The following is a 13,105-nucleotide window of genomic DNA, read 5'->3' as shown; positions in this document are numbered from 1 at the left end:
TGGCCGATTTGCTGGACGCCATCCAGTGTAGGCTATGGCTGAAATGGAATCCTCAAACCTTACTAGTGTTAGAAAACTGTGTTTTTAGCCTTCATCTGCCCTTCCGTGAAGTCTCTGCGTTGTGTCTTAGTTGTTGATGATGACGAGGCAATTGTTTGTTGGAAGTCGGTCCTATCCCGTACTGGCTGTCACACTGTTTCTCCCCCGTTAATGCATCCGGACCAAAGAATGTACTGGAAACGTTGTCTCTTTATCATTACAGGATGTTTATTTTCCCTAAACATAGCATCCCGTACAGAATGAAAGTCTTTGATGGTGTCAGAAACTAGATTAATAGATTCTATCTCTGTCTGCAGCCTGTCCTGTTAGCCAAAGCCTGTCTGTTAGCCTGTTAGCTCTCTCTCTCTACCTCGTGGTCCCCCTCCCCCTCCCCATCAGGAGGAGGAGGCCTGGTGTCGGTCCGTCTCACTCACTATCAAAACTTGTCTGGCTCCTCACCCGGAAGACTCACATCTTAAAGTCTTAAAGTCTCTCTCTCGCGATGATTCTCTACCATTGACCCCCTGGCAACGGCCGTCAACCGCTGACCCACATATTCACGTATATATTTACTAGCTCGTCAGCTATCTCTTCCTGAATGTTGATGTTATTTTCCTAACTCTGAGTGGCCTTGGCTCTCTGGCTTATCTCGTCACTATAGCAACCACTCTTGCTCCCTGCTACAGAGGAATGTCTGTCTCTAAAGTCTAAGGGGGCTTTCACACTAGCCATTCGGGGTCGAATCAGAGCACGATCGCACCAAAATAGAGTGTGATGAGAACGCTCCCCTCCGTCACCGGGGACGCTGATTCGGTCCAGGACGCGACCGCTGGAATAGGTGGTCTCGGGTGCGCACCAGTGTCCCAGACGACGGAGCGGGGCGTGGTGTGCAAGCAAAACCTGTAATGCTTTCATGCTTGCTTGAATTTTGGGCAGATAAAAACATACAGCAACAACTGGACAATACCCACAAAAACGATATTTATGGGCAATTTGGCGAGTTCAGACCTCAACCAAACAAGCATGTGGAGCCTCACGGCTCAGTGGATGATGGAAACTTCGAGATGAAGCCGCGTCCCAAGACTTCCCTGGCTTGCATTAGGCCTGGCAATTTTTTTGCCATTGCTATGTCTATACATTGGTTTCTTGTTCGAATGCATTTATTTCTATAGACTGATGTATTTTTCTGGCACGAAAAATGGAGCCTCTAATAATTGCCCAAAACGTAAGCTGTAAAAGATAAGCTAAAACGCGTACAAAGCCACTTATTCTGAGATGATAATTCATGTATCTGGATAACCAATGCATGGATTTTGTCGAGACAGGTAGCGTTATTTCGGGAACATTTATTAGGTCGCAGACCTCGATCTAGTGGTACACATACATTATAGTGGATAAGACCTAATTCATACATACTTTATACATACATACAGTGGCTCAGGAGGTAGAGCGGTCGTCTGGTAATCAGAAGGTCCCCGCTTCCATTGTGTCCAGGTTGGCACCTTGCATGGTTGCCTCTGCCGTCGGTGTGTGAATGTGTGAGTGAATGGGTGAATGTAAAGTTGTAAAGCGCTAACTTAAGTTGGACTAGATCATAGCAACTGTGGTTTCTTCCAACATGGAGGAAAAAAATGGGTATTCTAAACATTCTGCGACAGCCCTCTGTTGAGTCCAGAATATAGACATGTGCTGTAAAGCGCTTTAGATAAAAAGCTATATAGTTCCCCCCGACGTCTCCTCTCCTGAGGCCAGACTGAAGCCCAGTTCCCCCCCTCTTGAGGCCAGACTGAAGCCCAGTTCCCCCCCGACTTCTCCTCTCTTGAGGCCAGACTTAAGCCCAGTTCCCCCCCAATGTCTCCTCTCTTGAGGCCAACAGGCCCTGGGTGTCCTGGACTGGTGCCATGGATTTGGCACATCTCCTATAGAGTGGAACACTATCGGTTCTGCCACCTCCAGCCTGCGTCACGAGGCTCCATCGCTGCTATCAAAGCAAATACATGAATGAATTGGATCAGTGGGGCGACAGTGGCTCGGGAGGTAGAGCAGTCATCTAGCAATCCGGAGGTTCCCGGTTCGATTCCCGCTCCTCCCGGGCAGCGTGTCGATGTGTCCTTGAGCAAGACACTTAACCCCTAATTGCTCCCGATGAGCAGGTTGGCACCTTGCATGGTTCCCTCCGCCGTCGGTGTGTGAATGTGTGAGTGAATGGGTAAAAATGTGAGTAACAAATTGTAAAGCGCTTTGGATAAAAGCGCTATATAAAAAAGCAGCCATTTACCATTTACTCTGTAGTATGTTATAGAACAAGCATTGGTATTCACAGTCATGGTTGCTCCTCTATCTCCTATTCTAAGAAATTAATGTATACTGTAAATGGATCATAAATAATACATGATGAAAAAGGATAACACTTGATGAATGGATGAATGAATACAATCCAAGGGCCTTTGATGTGCATGCAAAATTATCTAATTTGGTCAAGACAGTTCCACTATAAAAGAACATTATTGGTACATGAGTTCATCCTTTGGAAAGCTGTTAAAAAGGCAGCGTTTAACATTTACAGGCTTCATGGAAAAGCATTCCAGATGTTCACACTGCAGTGAGAAGAGCTGTCCAGATGTTCACGCCGCAGTGAGAACGGCGTGCCGGACAGACACTTTTTCAATCAATATGTGAATAATAAAAAAGGTTTACCGTCTTCTATTATTATATACTATGCTACTATGTCTATACGACTATCTACTATGCTAACATGTCTATACTACTATGCACTCAGTGTAGCACTCAAGCTTGGCACTGCTAGATGAACGTTACCACCACTGACCCTTAGCTGCCAGAGACGTACCCCTCCTGCTGACTTGTTGTTCACAATTTGTACGTGGCTTTGGATAAAAGCGTCAGCTAAATGACTAAATGTACTGTAAATGTAAATGGCAAATACATCTGAAGAATATCATTCTAAAAGAAGGTGTCCATTTGTTTTTAGCTATCTTAGAACCCTTTGCTAATAAAACTGAAGTTTCAGAGAATGCATCATCTTTTATATTTAAAATACTGAGCTATGAACTTGAATGTATATGTATATATATAATGTATATCGCTAGATGGCAGAACACAAAGCTAACGGCCACAGTGGCAAATAGATTCAGAATTTCTTCAGTATTTACATAGAATGATTGAGCACTGCTTGGTTTAACCTGCCAAAGTGATTTGTATAATTGTATAATTGACTAGCCAGCCACAATTTACCAGCATTTGGCTGACGGCTATATATCCAAAATGACTGCCACAAAGTGCTGTAGTAGTGTGACTTCTCACCTCCAAACACACCGTCTTTACTCCCTTTGAAAACATTATTCATTCAATCTTTATTTAATCTCCAAAGATAATTGAGAGCAAGCTCTCATTTACAATGATGTTGAGAGGTACAGTACATAATACAAAAACAAAACAGAAAACAAATATAAACAGAAAAGTCAAGCAATTAAACAATTAAAATGAACAACTACAGACTGAGGTGAAATGGTTGGCTATTATATATTTAAACTGACCAATGGATACTAAATTATTGAGTTTTAAAGTGCTTTGCAAAACATTCCATGTGTCAGCATAGAAGTTGAAAGCAGATTTTCCTAATTCAGTGCAAACTCTGGGGACCTAAGTGTAAGACAATCATCAAAGAGAGTATGATGAGGTCCAGAGTTCCAGTTCAGTAATGAAGTGATGTGGGCGGCTGGGTGGCGCAGCGGACTAAGCGCTCATCACCACCGCAAGAGACACTGGTATCGAATCCGGCTGTCAGCGGTGCCTCCGGCTTGGCCGGCCGTCATACTGGCTCAATTGGCAGAGTCAGCAGGAGGGAAGCCGGTGGGGGGGTGATCTGGTCGTTGTGAACAGCGACTCCTACAGGTCGGTCAGGGCGCCTGCACAGCGAGGGAGGAAAATGGTGAAGGTAGTGTGACCTCCCACGCGTTACACTTCGCCAATGAGAGTCCGCGCTGGCAGGTGAAAAGAGGCTGCTGGCTGTCTCCTATGTATCGGAGGAAGCATTCCTAGACCGACCAGTGGGGGGCACATGTGCGCAACGACCAGGAAGGGGAGGGGGGAATTGGCATAACGACTAAATTGGAATGGGAGGAAAATACAGAAAAACAGGAGGAGAAAAAAGTGGATAAAAAAATAAAAGTAATGAAGTGATGTAGGGTGGAAGATTATCAATAATGGCTTCATACAGAAACAGATGCCAGTGCAAGTCACGTCTGTCACCACCCAAGCTTATCATACAGGATATAATGATGGGAACCATAACTGACACCAGTGCTAAACCTAAGGGCAGAATGTTTGTTTGTCCAGAGATCGAAGTTCCTGGTTTGTCTTTGGTTACAGATCCACAATGTCAACACTGCCTTCTAGAATTCCTCTATTGCCAGGTGGGCAGTGGTGGAAGAAGTAAACAGTTCCTTTACTTAAGTAAAAGGAGAAATACCCAGATAAAATAGTACTCTGGTAAAAGTAGTAAAGTAGTAAAAGTCCTTCATTCAAATTCTGCTTAAGTAAAAGTAGAGAAGTATTTGCTATTGAATGTACTTAAGTATCTAAAGTAAAAGTATGACGTTTGTGTATTCCAGTGCTTGGGAGCATTCAAACCTCGATCCACTGACTTCTAAAAGCTATGTTAAAGTGGTATGTGGTCCAGTTATACTGCTCTGATTAAAGGTGATGTTAAAGTGGTATGTGGTCCAGTTATGCTGCTCTGATTACGTCCTCTTGAAGTCGACAGGCTTCAAATGTGAAAGTATAAAATCGTCATACATTCTTGCCATGTTTTCCATGCAAAATCTTTTTCTTCAAAGTAACTAGTAACTGATCAATTCCGATAAATGTAGTGGAGTAAAAGTACAATATTTCCTTTGAAATGTAGTGGAGTAAAAGTATAAAGTTCCCTAAAATGAAAATACTCACGTGAAGTACAAGTAGCTCAAAACTTTACTGAAGTAAAAATACTTACGTTACCTTCCACCACTGCCAATGGGTATACACACCATCTAGTGTAGAAAACCACTTGACAAGCTAAACATTTAACCAGGCTTTGGATTGTTTACAACTCTGTGTCATAGAATGGTGATGCACAATAGAGGCTGACACAGGAGTACTAGACTTCCGGTGTAGTTCGTTTAGCTTGTGATGCAGTGTTGGGTGACTGACTGAAAACTACAAAAATGTCATCCTCTAATGCACAATGAGTACAGCTGGCTGGATGCATAATATAAATGCAAAGTAACTAAAGCCTTCGGTTGAAAATGTATGTCTATTTTGTTTTTGTTTTGACAATACTGGACTATTATTATATATATAATTTTTAGTACCCCCCTTATTTTATTTTAGTTATTAGTCCATGAACAAATTATTGTCAAGTATTTTGAAAAGGTGTCTAATATTTTTTATATGATAACCATTGTTATGCTGCTTTCTGTAGTCGGGTCCCCACTGCAAAATTACTGTATTACCCTCAGTCATACACTTTTACTATCATGTAGGCTATTCTGTTTTTGACTTTTGTGTTTCCGTTATTGTGTTCTTGTGTGATGTATTGCACATTTGATTGCTGTGTGATGTATCGCACATTTTATTGCTGTTATCTTGGCCAGGTCTCCCTTGCAAAAGAGATCTCGTATCTCAATCTCTTTACTGGTTACATTTTTTTTTTTTTTTTTTAATAGCTGACTGGTAATTGAGTCATAATTTTAAGCCCATGAAGCCCACCTTCCATAATAGTAAGTCTATGAACAAGACCAGATATTATCCCTATAAAACCGGCTGACTTGCTGGCAGTTCAGCCGACATGTCTGTGAAGCTGGAGTGAAGACAGAGGCATCACTAGAAACTAGATATCATATAGAATCTGTACATACCAACCATTCCACGTCTTACCGGGAAAGGGACGGAAACGTTCTCAATCTAAAATGGGGTCGCTTGTCCTCTTGACCTCTAACCTCAAGACGTTTTAATGAAAATGGGCTCATTAGCACATACTTGTCAGTTCCACCATGACGGCATTTTACACAGTTAGAACATGTGTCACACATTGAAAAGGCTACTAACGTCATCCCACATGAACGCAGCTCTTCAGGCTCGAGCTTCATCCAGCCATATCCAGTTTATGCAACTGTCTGCTCTGTTTTTAAATGCATAAAAGAATCACATCTTTGTACAAAATGCATGGTTTGACTAACTGCATGGAACAGGAATCTGATGTGTTTGTAATGGTGAGACTCGTGTTGTGGTAACGACACCACCTTCATTTGGAGGCGAGAGATCAAGGGACGTTGTAGATGGCTGTACTGAATTCTCGTCAATCAAAACATTCAAGATTATATAATCTACTGATTGGCCCACCAGTCAGTCAGTTGTCAGTAGTTGTAAAATATATCAGCTGCTAGCTACAATTTAGCAAATTTTAGTAGTTAAAAAAAGCATCCATAGCAACTGTGACAAATTATTTATCACTATTTATTAGAACAGGTTAGCCAATGTTAATCTCCCATAGCTACCAATCACACTGAATGTGTTTACATTTTAAAGTTTCATGTACATCTCCTTTCAATGAACAGAAGGCCACGCCCCCTCAACATACTCAGTTGGCTGTGCTCAGAGAGGGTGCACTAAGCCACGCCCCCTCAACATACTGAGAGTTGGCTGTGCACATAGAGGGTGCACTAAGCCACGCCCCCTCAACATACTGAGAGTTGGCTGTGCTCAGAGAGGATGCACTAAGCCACGCCCCCTCAACATACTCAGAGTTGGCTGTGCTCAGAGAGGGTGCACTAAGCCACACCCCCTCAACATACTCAAGAGTTGGCTGTGCTCAGAGAGGGTGCACTAAGCCACGCCCCCTCAACATACTCAGAGTTGGCTGTGCTCAGAGAGGATGCACTAAGCCACGACCCCTCAACATACTCAAGAGTTGGCTGTGCTCAGAGAGGGTGCACTAAGCCACACCCCCTCAACATACTCAAGAGTTGGCTGTGCTCAGAGAGGGTGCACTAAGCCACGCCCCCTCAACATACTCAGAGTTGGCTGTGCTCAGAGAGGATGCACTAAGCCACGCCCCCTCAACATACTCAAGAGTTGGCTGTGCTCAGAGAGGGTGCACTAAGCCACGCCCCCTCAACATACTCAAGAGTTGGCTGTGCTCAGAGAGGGTGCACTAAGCCACGCCCCCTCAACATACTCAGAGTTGGCTGTGCTCAGAGAGGGTGCACTAAGCCACGCCCCCTCAACATACTCAGAGTTGGCTGTGCTCAGAGAGGGTGCACTAAGCCACGCCCCCTCAACATACTCAGAGTTGGCTGTGCTCAGAGAGGGTGCACTAAAACAGTTCTAACAAATCAATTATAAAATGGGTAGTTTAAATCAACAATCTGATTGGTTCATAGCCGTGGTATAATGAGCGTATACCCACAGCTATGATTCGAATTTTTTTAACAAGTCAGTATCACTCTGCATCTGAGGAAAAAAGCATTAGCCTTGTTACATTGTACAAACTGAAACTATGATAGTAGCTGATAGTGTGAATTTCTTCCCATGGCTGGGTGAGTGGGTTAGTCCGTCCATTCAAGTCAGATAGACACAGCACGCCTAACTATGTTCTGGAACTTTGAACGCCTAAAGCAAAGCTATAAAGAAAATAAATAAATCAATTATCTGTGAAAGAGACATTCTTTAACCAAAGAATTTATTACCTAAACAGATACATTTACTCAGAGGACATTCAGTCTCATCATGACAACAATTTGGCAAAGACAAAATAAAAAAAATAAAGATTAGACAGGAAGAAAAGAAACCAACACATACTCCCTCCCACATGCATGCTTTACATAGAAATCACACACAAATCCAATTATGATGCAACAGAGAAACAAACAAACAAAAGAAAAGTAGAAAACGAAAGGGGTGAAAAGAGATGACGCTTTACAGATTAGCCAGCTAATGTCAATTGTAAAACTCTAAATATGAGCTGGCTTTCTTCTCAAAAGGCCATTGTCAGTTAGGGCACAACACATTACAAGCAGACATGTTTCATCTAACCTCAAACCTGGTATGATCTTCAGGTAAGGACAAATAATCAAATGTCATGTTGTATGCAGGTAATTACAAGTCCTTTTCTGGGCATTAATAGTATAATAGTTTCAGTGGAATTGCGTTGGTAGGGAACAGAGTATTATAATAATCATAATAATAGGGTGAGCGTCGTCACATAAACCTGCATTGTGAGGAGTAGCGCCGTCACTTCTTATAGAATCCTATAGTGGGCTGTAGGCATCAGCAAACAACCTGGGTGCATTTAGAATGTTTACGTCACCCAGTTGAAACCACCCATCAGCCTAATGTGGAACTATCTCAAACTCTGCCCTCTTGTTCTTGATCAACTGTTGTGATTGGAGGATCAAGAAAAGAGGGCGGGCTTGCAATATATAGGATGGTGAGGTCGCAGTAGAACAGCGAGCCCCTAAACTACCACCACCTTACTGAAAAACCACACCGCTGCCATTTGCTATTCTTGACCTCAAGAATAAACATGTTAAGATAAAAGATTTTGAAGAGAAGTTAAGCATAAAGGGCCAAACTCCATCATATGTAGCTCAGCCGTCGACTGTTAAGAAAGGTATATGGACCAAGTTAGGGCAGCTTCTAAAAATGTCAAAGTTTTTGTGACCAGAATATTAATTGTAATATCAAAGCAAATGTGAGTTTTAGAACTCTGACTATCTTCAGCATTGTAATATCTGCACAAATATAGAAAAAAAAATAAAAATAAAAATAAAAAAGGCAGCACTGAAATATTCCACATGTTCAGTGACGGTCTGTCATTTAATCCAACCACAACCACTGTACAACATACAACTACATCTCACACTCCCCCATTTCTTTTCCTGTTCATTCAATGTTACACATTTCAAATATGCAACATAACATACGAATACATCAAGCATTAGGATGCGTTTCAATCATCTACAATCCTTCCTTTCCTTGGCTGTATTCCAAATCAACCAGTAGGGACCTGTGGACTGGACTACGGTATAAAAGGAAGATGACCCAAATCCATGACTTCTTTAAAGGGGCACTTCACTTAAAAAAAAACAATGCCAATTACATTTGTACATAATTTCACACATCCAAAAACTCTATTTAGAGTAAATCTTGTTTGAATATGCCCACCAGCAATGTGGTGAGTCCTTGTGTTGTTAATTACAGCTACGTGAATTGATGTAGACAAAATAGCAATACCTTGTCTTATAGGGACTGCTACCTTACTGCTTACCCTTGTTCCCTGGGCCTAGTGTAGCCGACTCACAGTACTGAGGTGTGGAAATACCCTGTATCATCTGTAGGCAGCAACGTGGGCCAAAGGTCCAGCTACACCTGCACCCATGGCCTCCTTAAAAAGGAGAATGTCACCTATTTTAAGAAATCACATGGTGTTCTCCCCGTGCCCCAGGAGTTCATTCAATATGCTTAAACATGCACCACTCTCTGCTAAAGCTAGAAGTCAAAGGGAGAACCCTCAAATTTGTGAGGTCAACCAGCGTGAAATCTGGGGCGGCGTCATAGACCTTGAATGGGGCTCGGATTTTGTCATACAATCTTGGCGTGAACTATTGCACCCAAAAGAGGTTTCAAGTCTGGTTCAGACTTAGACTCAGCGATACCCGATTTGAGTGTGAAACATTCAACGTAATATTTTAGCGCTTCTTAACGTCAAGTTGCCCATTTATTGATATTACATCAAGGTGACATCACATTTCCAGCTTCAGGAGAGAATGGCGCAAGTTCACCAACACAGACCGCCCTGGGGCACAGGAAAAACACATTCTTAAAAATGGGTGGCATTGTCCTTTAATGCAAACCTACTTCTACTTGAAAAGTTATTGTACAACTCGGTTGTTCAGAACCTCCACTGACGCGATGTACACGTTCATCTTCCTTGCGTTCTGGCCGAGAGGACATACAGACATGTTCTTTAACCCTTTCACAACCACACTACAGAAGGTTAACCCTTTCACTACCACACTGCAGACGGTTAACCATCTGTAGTGTGGCAGTGAAAGGGTTAACATTCTGTAGTGTGGTAGTGAAAGGGTTAAGACTCGGAATACAGCCTGGGGTTTCCTGAGAGAGCCCACAGGGCTTACTGCTGGAAGGAAACCCCGAACACGCCACGAACATTCCCCGGTAGTCAGTGGAAAACATATGAAGCTGGCGAATATGGCTGGGGAACGTGAAACGCTCCCAATGTGGACCCAGTGTGAGCAGCCAGCCATGCAGCAGGTGAGCATGTTGGAAAACAGTTCTACCTGGGGGGATTTGGCCCAGCACTCCCTCCTCGCACGTTACAACAAATTTAACTGGTTTAGCTGGTTTATTGCTATTAAGTATTTGTGTTATGATAAGGCAAAGTGGCGCTGGGTTTACAGTTCTTTTGATGGTCTGGTGAAAATGAGAGGGAGACATTTTTTTGGTAACAAATACCTCTAGCTAGTTAAGGGTGACTATTCATGAATCTCAATGGCTTTTTCCACTCCCACATACAAGTTTTGAGTTGTATATTATGTGCAACGTTACGCCACAGTATCCAACATTCATTCTCACTTATTTTCAATAAGTGAATAAAAAAAAAAATAACTACAGAAATCTTTACACAGACGGAAAAAACAAAAACATGTTAAAAATGATTTCAGACAACATGAGTTAAACAGACAAGAGAACCGATACTAGTAGCCACACAGACATCTGAAGAATTTAAGGCATGATTTCTTTAGTTAATTTACATAAAGCCATTTCTGTTGATTTCATTCAAATGATATTCATCCAAACACAAAAAATATATATATTTTTTAAAATGTACATATATATTTTGTTTTACTCTTCGCAGCATTTCCGAATTGGATTGTTTAAAGGCGTGATCAAAGGCCAGGCGGTGTATTCTCTGGAACATACAAACACAATAGAAGACGAGTCTCTCTGAAGAAGGCAGGGAGACGTCAGTACGACCACAAACACAATCACGTCCAGTCATTCATAAATATATATATTTTTTTTAAACAGCATGAAAAAGATTTAATGTGGGACCACGCGGGGACGGACTCAAACAGGCGTCCCTCTCGCGCACACGGCTGAGGTCAATTGACTTCTGCTTCAAATCTATTCAGAAGGTTAAACAGGAACGGCGTGTTCATTCTCAATGGTCTCTCAATAGGCTGGATGTGACAAGCATTCCAAAAATGATTCATTATCAAGAGTAGAAAAATGAAATACACTTTCTGAATCGACCGACAGTGTACTGAACCCTACACTGATCTCGCGAGGCCACACTCTCTAACCGAGAGGTCTGGGAGAGAAATTATCGTCAAATATTTGCCTCGCCAAGAAGTCGGGGGAAGTAATTAGTCGAAAAAGAAAGCGACTGTGGGGTTATCGTCATGAAATCCTAAATCTGGCTTGAGTGAAGCACAGCAGTAAAGAAGAAAGTACCCAAGTGCCTCTTCCAGAGGCATGTGCAAGGTGGGTCACTGTTGAAAATGGCATTTTAATGCCAAATTAACTCGGGACTATTTCGCCATACCTGATAAGAGTCAGAGGTGTGGCCAGCAAGATTACCAACCCTGTTACGTGTGAACACACACTCTCTCTCTCTCGCTCTCACGCACCACTGCCAGGTAAATACATTCAGGCACCTCCACCCCACCAGGGAGAGGCTCCTTACAGGCTACCTGAGACAGTAGTGCGGTTTCACAGGCAAGAGGGGAGAGAGCCGCCCGACTACCGGCTAGCAGGCAGACCTGGGCAAGTACTATGTAGAAAACAAGACCCAGCATGTGCCTGGTATCGGTGGGGCGCCCCCTGTTGGGAGGTGATTGTTGTGCCGGTTTGAGGTTGAGTTGTGCCTATAATTGACCCCATACTGTATATAGTAGATCGGGCTGCGTCTATATTTATCACAGCCGAAGAGTGCCGAAGCCACCAGGGCCCTCCTGCACAGTAACTATTCGCTAGCTAGCAGAATGTGGCTTTGCCAGGAGACGTAACAAACAAGATAAATAATAGATGATCTATTATTAGTTAACTCTTTCAGTGCCACGCCTGGTTTTCCGTTTTACCGCTTGAATGCCACCATCGGCGCCAATGTTAACGTTAATATCGCCTAAACTGTTTTAAATTATGGCTATGTGTCTAATCTGCCCATCGCATTATCAAAGACTATTTTCCAGTCAGTGCTGTGAAGACAGATTGTTTTTTTATCGCGTCGTTTCCATTTCAGAGCAGTTAGAAAAGCCCCCGTTTTGATATAAAAAACAGCTCATTCTGGAGCATTCTATGAAAATCGTCTTTTAGTGGAATATTCCACAAAGTTGATATTCGTCGGCCTTTTTATGAATCGTTTTCAAATAAACGCTAGATGATCAATATTATACGTGCACGCAAGCCCATTACGGCCGCGCACTGATAATCGCTCCGTTGATTACCTCACGGAGTTTTACAGTGAAACCGAAAGAAGACATTTCACAAAACAGCTTATAACTTCATCAAACTTACTCCGATTATCCTAACACTGATAACATAGAGTCCTTACCTGACATCAGATGGTATCCAACTGGTATATTCCAATTCCTGATCACCATTCGAAAAAATCGATACGTGTATGGATCCAACGCGACACAGTAGATCTCTATGATCCGCGGGGATCTGAGGCTCCAGAATGAACTCTGGTAACCCCGGCTGGATCAGTGAACTGGAAAATGTGGAGTACCGGATTTTTTTCCCCATTCATTTTCATTGAGTCCATTCCAAAATCACTTATGTCATCTGGGAGACGACAGGGGGCGCTTTTTTCCACAGTGATCGTCGGTGCCCCTCGGCTATACTCGGGTAGGCTCGGGTGATGCAATAATTTTTCAGATCGCAAAAAAGAAAAAAAAAAAAAATCCGAGAAATCTCGTGAGTGGCTAGCAACCACCTATAAAAAAACACGAGAAATCTCGTGAGTGGCACTGAAAGAGTTAAT

The sequence above is a fragment of the Notolepis coatsorum genome (assembly GCF_963971535.1).
Source record: "Notolepis coatsorum genome assembly, chromosome: 16".
In the NCBI taxonomy this organism is placed as follows: Eukaryota; Metazoa; Chordata; class Actinopteri; order Aulopiformes; family Paralepididae; genus Notolepis; species Notolepis coatsorum.
Note: the sequence above shows the minus strand (reverse complement) of the source record.